Source organism: Mus pahari, chromosome 4 (assembly GCF_900095145.1).
Source record: "Mus pahari chromosome 4, PAHARI_EIJ_v1.1, whole genome shotgun sequence".
Taxonomy (NCBI): Eukaryota; Metazoa; Chordata; class Mammalia; order Rodentia; family Muridae; genus Mus; species Mus pahari.
The window spans coordinates 45666717-45677087 of NC_034593.1; the positions used below are offsets into that span (position 1 = coordinate 45666717).

Here is a 10371-nt window from a genome sequence, read left to right on the forward strand (position 1 = left end):
CTCTCCCTCTCCCTCTCCCCCTCTCTCTCCTCCAAGTGTTTTGTAGAGGCAAGTGAACACCTCAGGCTATGGGATGCTGGGAGCTCTGGGACAATCAGTTGTATCTTCCCTGAGTGATAGAAAAAGTTTATATACCAGTAAGCAATAAAAGTACTAAAGGTCGAGGAATAAAAGCACTAAAGGTCAAGGAAGTGCTGATTCTGAGCTTCGGGAGGACACAGGCTTTTGCTGGGGTCTGTCACCATGGCTGCCTCTGGATGCCGAAGGGTTTGCAGAAATGATACCCCAGGTGCCCCACACCAACTGTAACAACAAAAGCACCGAGACAGCTGTTTCTACAGCCTTGCAGAGGGATGCAAGACAGCAGGGGGCCTGGAGTGCTGAAGAATTTTCTGCTCTCCATTAATTTTGACAGCTACAGGACTGTCCCAGATGTGAAGCGACCCCACACTGCACGTCCAGCTGACATTTCTTTATTGCTCTCAGGCTGAAGTAACTAGATGCAGCCATTCAGGGAGTGTGGGCTCTGTGCCACGTGTTTTAAATGCATCATCTCAGATCATAACCAGCTGGGGAGATGTTCCCTTCACTCTTGTTTTGCATACAGGGGCTAAATGATTGACCTAGGACAACTAAGCAGCTGGGCTCCACACCCAGATTGGCAAGGGCTCCAAGAGGTGGAGTTCCTGCACCCAGGCTCCCTTGTTAAGTTGCCCACCCCCACCCCCCCTTGGAACTAGGTCATTATGCTGAATGACAAGGAAGTTGCTTGGTAACCTAAACCAACTGAAGAGCATGAATTGTGGCTTGGCAAATGAGTCAGAATAAATTGGTCCTGATCCTGAGCATTTGCAGTTCTGGACATCACCAGAACTCCCGGAATTACTTGGGAGGAAGACTGTCAAAGGAGTGCCCAAAAAAGATAAAGTGCTGGAGCTATATACTGACCAGGACTTGCCTACATACATGTGCCGACTCAGAGTTACACTTACCCCGTGATTTTGACTACTTACTCCTACTGCCACTGTTTGAACTGCCCGCCCAGCTGTAATCTCCACGGCCTACAGAGAGGCCAAGAGGAGCTATGCGTGAGGAGTGACCCGAATGCTGGGGACTTGGGACAGGAACAAATTGACTTTGATGATTGACCCAAGTGTGATTTTAACATTCAGCCTCGCCATTATAGGTTGCTACATTGACTACATTGACCGATAATTTTAGATACAATTTCAGTTGGCAGTGGGCTTCAGTACCCTGGTGTCTACAATCAATTCTTGCCATCCGTGTGTGAGTTAAGGAGTCAATAGGAGAAAAGCTTTAGTTTTCAACCTTGAAATGCATAAATCACTGAGAAAAGCTAACACACTTCAAACAAACAGATTTTTAAATACTTTCAAACCCAGAAACTGATTTGGTGGGGAATTTGTATTTTGAAAGCCAAATAATTATAACATGCAGCCAGGTTTGGAAAATCTTTCTTTTTTTTTCATGTGTGTGTGTGTGTGTATGTGTATGGGGGGTGGGGGTGGGCTTGAAGTTGTCATTGGGTGTCTTCATCAATCTTCCTCCACTGGTTTATTGAGGCAGGACGTCCCACTGATCCCTTGGACTGTCACTTTGGGCTGTTGTGTCAGATATACTTTGTCTCTGTGTCTTGAGTGTTGGGCATACATGTGGCAGCCATACATGCCTGGCTGTTTATGTGGGTTGCCAGGGTTTCTAAACCCCAGCCCCTATGCTTGTGTGATCAACACTCTAGCCACTGAGCCTTCTCCCCAGACCAAAGTTTGTAAAATCTTGACTGAACAGTCTTAGGCAAGTGATGGATTCTAATTGTCTACTTGCCAGCTTTTAGAAGATTTCTCATCTTTGAAATGAAAGATTATGTTAATCATAAAACTCTCAGACGCAAGAGCAAACTGTCATATTTTGGCTGGAACCTTGGGCTATGCAGACCCTTGAAGAGAACAGGTGTTATTTTCATAATTGTGATAGCCTATAGGTTGGAAGTAGAGAGGTGTCTGTTTGAGTTCTAGTTCGGCTAGCCATCAATTGGGTAAGGATGGAGGTGAATCACTGTACCCCCTCTGTAGCTCCATTCATCATCTACAACACAAAGGGCTTGCTTGGTTCTGTTTCCCAGATCCTTGCTAACTCTAAAATCCTGTGATTAGCATCTCTCCTCCATTTTGGAATATTCTTGTATGTCCAGTGATGCAAATCAAGTTATCAAATATTTGTTGAACACATGCTATTTATTCAGGATCTGAAATCATTTGAAAAACTGGATTTGGGAGGGGGGAAAGAGGGCTGAGGAAGGGAAAAATACTGATGATAATAAATAGACAGACTCAATGATGAAGAACGTTGGAATGTTTAATAATCTCTAGCTTCTACTTGTTTGTTTAGAGCCACTTTGTGTGGTAAAAATGTAGGTCACAGTGCGACAACTGACTGAGGGAGAGCCTCACACATGATCTACTGGATGGAAACTGAGCTACGAGGCCCTCAGGATGACAAATATTGCTTGGTGATAAAAAGCACTGCTGTGTCAGGGACTAATCTGCTGCTAAAATGCTACTTCAGGAAAAAAAAAAAAAAAAAGAAAAAAGAAAAAAGTATGACCAGAAAGGAAGTCCTGGTGATTTAACTGATGGCGACAGCTGGAGGCCCTGTAATTGTCCACAGAGAAAGTGGAGAAAGGAAAGGTTGTCTTTCTATGGAAAAGATGGCAAAAACCGGCGTTGCTAGACTCTTCTGGCTCTGAAGATTCCTGAAAGTGGCTGAGGAAACTGATCACAGGCAGTGCCTGTGCATGGGGTGTGCTGCAGCAGCCAAAGGCATAGCACTTCTTTCTGCAGAGGAGTCAGGTCTGGGGGAGGGGATTCAAACGTCTTTGAGAATTGATGTAATTGCTCCAGGTGACCCAGTGAGAGAGAAGTAAGTGGTAGTAAGTAGCGCCAGCCACATTTCCTTAAATCAGAACAACTCTGTCATCATTTGCTGTATAGATTGGGGCTCTCCGTGATGGAAGTGGATAACTTAATTGGCCGAAAGAACTCATGGTGGCTGGGATGGCTAATCTCGGTTGTCAACTTGGTTGGATCTAGAATCAACTAAATGACAAGCCACTGGGCATTTCCATGAGGAATTTTCTTGATCACATTATTTGAAGTAGGTAAGACTTATCCTAAATGGGGATGGTAACTTCTGGTGCCAGACCAGATAAAGGACACAGAAGATGGACACTGCTTTCTGTTTGCCTTCACTCTTGCTGACAAGTCTGCCGGTCCTGTGGCTACAACGTTCCTTTGTTGAGAATAAAACCACTTTCTTCAAGCTTCCAATGTAGACTGATGACCAGCAGCTTTCCAGGAATCCTCAAGACCTTCGGTGCCAGGGACACTGCTGCTGAGACGTGCAGCCTCCTGATGTGAGCAGTTACCAGATTCTCAGCTTAGTCAGCGTGAGTCAGCACTGTTGGACTGCCAGGACCACATTATGTAAGACAATCTGATGAACCCGTGTATCTCTCTCTCTCTCTCTCTCTCTCTCTCTCTCTCTCTCTCTCACACACACACACACACACACACACACACACACACACGTTTACATATGTATATAAATGTGTATGTGTACATATGTATATAGGTGTATAGATGCATATATACATACACACACAGATACACACACACAGTTAGTTCTGTTTCTTTAGAGACCCCTGAGTCTAGCATCAGCCACTCATTTGGCGGAGTAACGTTAGGCAAAGTTCTGAGGCTTGGGAGTTTGGCTTTGCTGTGATGATGACTGGTGCTTGCTGGATACTGTGAGACCAGGATTCCTGGCACCAAGAATTCTGGGAGATGGAATATTTGCCACTCCACACCATCACCCCCAGGCCATGATTCTTCTATCACTATCTAGGGGTGGTGTGGCATGAGGAACGAAGTAGGGACCTACACAGGGAATCTTGTTTAGTCCCTGGTGTTGCTGCTGTTCTCCACAACCCTGATAGAGGACATGAGGGCTCTGAAGTTCAAGGATCTCATATGAGCCATTCAGCCAAAGAGATGCATTAGAGAATCCCCAAGAACTGTGTTCTGCAGTCTCCCCAAGAGATGACTCCAAGAACACTCTAGGCTATAGTCTAGGCCTGGAAGTCACTGGAATCTTCTCTGGTACCATGACAACTAGTATTCAGGGAGGCAAATCTAGGTATCTGAGGAAGAAGAGGGTGTGAGCCTTGAGTTCTGTAAGATCCCAAGCCCTATGGTGCTGTGGAACATCTTAAAGGGGAGGTCTAAGAAGGCTGCTATTTTATCTCTGTCCTGTGATAGACCCAAAAGAGCTCAGGCAATGCATCTCTAGCAACAAAACTAGTCACAAAACATGGAGACGCACTGGTGGTTGGTATGTCCTGGGTGGTTGAGGGTTTTAGGTGTAGAAAGAATAAATCCTGGGTAAAGTTCCTTGGTATAAATTGATTGATACCCTTGGACATCTAGGGAGCCACGTTTTTGCTTTCTGGAATGAAGAGAAGTTGGCGTTTGGAGTTGGCCCTGCATAGACATTTCTCGGCTTGGTAGAGAAGGAGGAAGGGAAGTCGACGTGAAGCGTTCCTTCGGCCTGGATTCATGTCTACTCGATCCTTCACAAGGCGCTCATGTAGCCCAAAGAGTGATCTTTACTTTAAAAGAGTTAACTGGAACTTGAGGTGATTTTCTACTAGTTTAGTATTGCTTAAGTCATGCATTTTGAAGCGTGGTTTATTGCTTATTTCAGAGCATCCGTAAAGCCAGAAGTCTACAAAGACGCCAGTGCAAACCATGTCAGGAGTAATGGAACCTTCCTTTGCTTTTTTTTTTTTCTTTTCTCCCTGACAGATGTCACAGATAGAGTTTCTCTCCTGGGATATGGACCCCAATAAAACCTATGGCCTGACACACTGGCAGCCTCTCTGAGCCGCAGACGCATGCCTAGAATTCCACAGTCTGCTATGAGGCCAGCGGAGAAAGCCCCGAGCAAGAAAGGCAGACACTGGGCACTTTTGAACTTATTCTGGGTATTAAAGGAGCTTTAAGTGGGAAAGGGTGTGTGGAGCTAGGAGCCAGCGATTTTCAGCTGACTCGGGAGAGTAGCCACAGGAAGCAGGTATTCACAACCCACACAGCCTGGAGATGTGCCCTAGGCACACAGTACCAAGTTCTGCCAGGTACTCGGCGTTTGACTGCCAGGGATGCAGCGTGGTTCTTTGCAGGACAGTTCTCTTTCAAACAGTGCTCCGTGAGAGGTTTCTCCAGCTTTGTGATGGAAATGTGGGGCATCTTCAGCCACAGAGTGTTAACTTCATGTTCTGACAGGCAACCAGGAGCAATGGTAATAGCCTGTGCACTTTGTGGGTGCTCTTTTGTATCCAGGTTATTTTCATGAGGAAGGAGAGATTTCACACTGTCTAGCTGTGAGGCCTTTACAGGGCTTGGCATATAACACATAGTCAACAAACATTTTATTAAATGAGAACAACAACAACAATAACAACAACAACAACAACATTGAATGACCTGTTAGCTTCTTTCTGTGCCCAATATTAAAATTAATATTCCTATTCTCAACACCATTGCTTACAGAGCCCTTAGAAAAATTTATTCTAATTTGCTCTTTTTTCCCCTTTCTACCTAGAAGTTAAAGTAAAGAAATATGGACTTTGTTGTTGTTTATTTTTGAGACAGGGTTTTGCTATGTGGTCAAAATGGCCTTGAGCTTACCATGTAGTCTGGGACAGTCTCAAACTTCTTGTACACACCCTTCTCCAGCCTCTGAAGTACTGAGATTGAAGCATGCGCCACTGGGCCTCATGGGGACTGTGGTTTTTTTTTTTTTTTTTTTTTTTTCTTCTTCAATGTTTAGATTCATTCCTGGCATGTATCAGATGCTCATTGAACAGGACAACTATATAATTTGTTACTCAAATCGGGACCCTGGGAGGGTACAGGGATGCTGGCTAGAGAGAACAGATACTCCTGTGGAGCCTCATGCTCGGCCCTGATCAGTGAATGCTTGGGGAATAACCAAGAGAGAGTGAGCTTGCAGAGTCCACAGAGGCACGGGCACGCCGCTCTAATGCTTTGCCTTATCTGGAGATTTAAACCTGCTTTCTGGGAATTCCATCCCCTGGGCTCAATTCTATTCGACTAGACATACACAATACATCTAGATTGTCTTTCTTTCATGTGGCATTTAATATCTGCATTCTCTGGCTGCTGCTCCTCTGCTAAATTTTCCCTCTTGCAGCCTAAGCATTGCCTTTCTTCAGCATTCCATTTGCCTTGGAAGTTCGCTGGCTGCTCTTGGTTCCTAGGCGTGGAGGGGCGTGGAGAGGGGGTGGCGTTTGTGTACTGAGGCTGCCTTAGGTACTGTGAATGTTGGCTTTGAGTAACCACACTCTCCACTCTTGACAGCTGTGAGGGTCTCTGGAAACAATTGTGACCAGGACATAAACTTTATTATTGGTGCAGCTCTGACCCAGTGGCCTTAACTCTTGTCACATGCTTTAACATAATTCCATGATCCAACTCTGTGGCTCAGTTCTGGTAACCACACTTCTGATCCAAAATTGGCCTTGCCTCCCATGTAAAAATGTTCATCTTGTTTTTTATTGTTTCTTTTCTGCCCCCACAAGGAAGTCACCGTCTATGGAACACCTATGGGAGGTGTCTCATCTATAAGGGTTGATGGATGGAGATCTAGAACGCGGCTGCCTCCCTCCAAGACTAGAGCTAAGCTCGTTGTTAGACTATCTGGGGAGGAGGTCTCCTAGCTGACTTGAAAGCTTCCCATGATCATGCGCTGTGTCGGGCATTGCTGGGACACAACTCTATGGCTTTGCCTACTGACTGCATTGACTGTCCCTTATCGTCTCATCCTTGTTGGTTTATTTTTGCTATCTTTTATTAATGTCTTCAGTTAATCTCAAAGAATGCAGAGAACTTTTTTTCTGTTGTTTGTTTTTATGAGAAAGAGTGAAGGAAAGAGAGAGGGAGGGAGAAAGAGAAAGACAAGGAGAGAGAAAGGGAGAGAGAGGGGGAGAGAGGGAGAGAGAAAGGGGGGGGGGAGAAGAGAGAGGGGGAGAGGACACTATTTTGCATTCCCTGTGGTACTTCCTACAGGCTTGCCTGGGCTGAAACACCATCCACCCACCCAAGGACAGATCCATCAGTCCCTTCAATAAATAACTGAGAGATAATAAAAATTTTAGCCTCCCGCTCTCCTCATGGAAAAGGTTCCATAAAAACGTACAACATTATTATAAAACTGCTGGAATGCCCTGCAGAGGGAACTGACCTTTTTCAAGTTAAGCCACGTTATATCCTTGAACTACTTGTTCCGTAAATTCTAGAGTAAAAGTTAAAAGCCTTTTAAAGGTTACTAATCACAACCATAAAGTTTTTTGTTTTCCTTTGACTAGGATGCTGCTTTTCACCAGCTCGTAATATCAGGTTAGTAGAACAAATCACACACTTAGAAAAAAAATTAGTGAGTCACCTAAAGAGCATCGTGTTTTTAATCCCAAAGCATAATTCTTTTTCCTGCCTTCTAGCTGCTGTGGGAGCCTGGGTAAGACAGGGCATCTCTCTAGGTCCTGTGTTCTCATTTGTAAAAGAATGTTCAGCTTCCAAACACCTCACAGTTCTAGGGCTTTGCAACCTAACATGAACTCTAAGAAGCCACTGTGTGTTGGGCTTCTTGTGCCGGTAGCTGCAAGACTTGCTGTGGTTGTATGTGACTCGGGAGTTGTGGCATGATGAGCTCCACTTGACGTCTCTCCCGGATGCTGCAGACTGTAAGTTTCCATAGCCTTGTTAGTGGGTCAAGTAGTTAATAAATTGCAGTGGTTTAGAGCACAGAGGGCTATGGTGGAGATAGGGCACAGGTGTGACACTGGGCGGATGACTTAGCTACTCACAAAGTTTTATGTGTTAAATGGGAGCAATAAAAGAATGTGAGGAGCCAATGCAGAAGGCGAGTATGATGTAAACGCCCGTCGTGGCTCTTGGTGCATGGATGTGGTCAGTAAATGCTGGGTGTTGTCATTGCTTTCTGATGCCTTGGGCTCAGCAGAGACAGACGACCTCTAAGGTCCCATGCAGTTCTGACTGGCTTTCCCTGTACTTTTTTTTTTTTTGTAAAATGTGGTCAGTGACCTCCAGGATGTTTGGCTAACTGGAGCTTGGGAAATTAGGCCGAAGTTCACATGGGAGCTCAAACCCTATGATGATTAAAAACTCCTATTCTAGAGTTATATAACGTGAGCTGCTCTCATGGGCCTTTTGGTTAAGTACACTTCTTGGAAGCAGTTATAGTTTTTATGCTGACACTTATCTGGGAGATGGTGGGGGCAGAAGTAACATTACAAAGCTCCCAGTGGGGTGCTGGAGCTGCTAACTTCTCAGACACACTGTCCCAGGAGGATTCGTCCCTTAGAGGATCAAACGCTCACATAGGATATAAGGCTGTCTCTGGGACTGGCAGAAAGGACTGTCTCAGGGCCGCGCTTGGCTGACAACACAGCTTGATGCAACCTGAGCATCGGATGCTGGATCTGCTTCAGAGAGGCCGCACTGATCCCGTGGGGCATGGTCCATGTCTGGGTGCCTTGTAGTCTGACTGTACTGGAACATCCATGCAGGCTTTTGTAACTTTCTCAAAGCCAGTGGTGCGCTTCTGATGGTGGCTCAGCCTAGCACCACAGGGCTGGGGCAGGAAGGTGAAAGGCAGGCAGGTAATATGGTGGATAGTCATGGCTGGGCTAGGAAAACCTCCTCGTAAAAGCAGCCATTGTTTTCCATAGCACATCCTGGAACTGGTGCTGAAGTCTCCACCTAGTAAGGGACTCTTGCCTTCTAAAATTAAAAAGAAAAGTTATTTTTAAATCAAAGGAAAATGATAAATTGTTATTGAGAAAAATAACACCCCAATTCAAAATGCCACCTATATTTAGACATTCAGAAATCCAAATTCATTTGACTATAAACTGTATATAAAAGAATGTTGGAGGTTAATAGAATTGGAGCTGCTTTTTCTAGGCGGAGTTCAGTCCAAGATCCCCAGTGGATGCCTAAAACCTGCGGAATGGTTAGTCCCAAAGGTACTGCAAAACTTCCTATGCACATATACCCTTGTGCAGGCTTAACTTATAAATTAGGCACAGTAAGAGATTAATAATAACACCGATAACGAGCAGAACAATTGGCAACACGGTTATACAGTTGTGTCATCATCACTGGACTGAGTGGCTTTGTTGAGCACAATAGATGTGGGCCTGAACGTAGTTTCCAGAATACCTTGACAGTGAAACAATTGTTAAGCAAACCAAGTCACATGATGAACCAAGATCACAGCCGCGTCCGCAGGCAGGGACGTGTTCTCTCAGATATCAGTGATGGCTACTAACAGGTGCATGGTGCATACAGTGTGGGTACACTGGATGAAAGGTTGGTCCACACCCCAGACAGGCTGGAACTAGGTGGTGCGACCACTCTTCATACTGCAGAGAATGAAACTGAATTGAAAAGTTACGAGTTGTTTTTTTTGTTTGTTGGTTTGTTTTTTACTGGGGTCTTTTGTGTCATATTTTTAAGCAGTGGTTGACGCTGGATAACTGGCACTGTGGAAGAGCAAAAGTGAGCCTAGCGGTTAGCGCTGTAGGTTTGTCTGACTGGGAACGTTCTGCCTCAGAAACACACCCCACTGCATCTGTTTTGTGTGACTCTTCTTGTTGCCTCCAGAAAAACACCTGATAAAAGCCACTCGGAGAAGGAAGGGTTTATTCTGGCGTATGGTCTGAGGGTGCAGTTTGTCATGGTGGCTGGAGCTTGAAGCTGCTGGTCACCATATCTGTAGTCAGGAAGTAGAGAGAGAAGATGCGGGAATGCCTTGCTTTCTTTTGTATGTAGCTGTGGATGCCAGCACATGGGACCGCACTACCTGAATGTAAGGTGTGTCTCCCATCTTAGTGCCATCTAGAAAAAATGTTCAGAGGTCTGTCTCTCTTCCTGAGAGACAGCACTAATTTCCTTATGGAAGAATGACCAAATAGTCTTATTTCAAGTTTAGGGTTCATTGAGGCATTGACTTGACTTGGACCTTTCTGTGGGCTTTGGAATTACTCCAGGATTTATTTTCTTTCTTTCTTTCTTCTTTCTTTCTTTCTTTCTTTCTTTCTTTCTTTCTTTCTTTCTTTCTTTCTTTCTTTCTTTCTTTCTTTCTTTCTCCTTTCTTCCTTCCTTCCTTTCTTTCTTTCTTTCTTTCTTTCTTTCTTTCTTTCTTTCTTTCTTTCTTCCTTCCTTCCTTCCTTCCTTCCTTCCTTCCTTT

At 44.9% G+C, this 10371-nt stretch overlaps 1 long non-coding RNA gene across 1 annotated transcript in view; it reads left to right on the plus strand.

The window, feature by feature from the left end:
- Positions 1 to 10371, plus strand: part of LOC110319802 — a 33998-nt gene that overhangs the window by 18385 nt on the left and 5242 nt on the right. The window contains exons 2-4 of the long non-coding RNA XR_002380428.1: positions 7466 to 7496; positions 8530 to 8692; positions 9786 to 9990. This is a non-coding gene — a long non-coding RNA (uncharacterized LOC110319802). The remainder of the gene's footprint in view (positions 1 to 7465; positions 7497 to 8529; positions 8693 to 9785; positions 9991 to 10371) is intronic.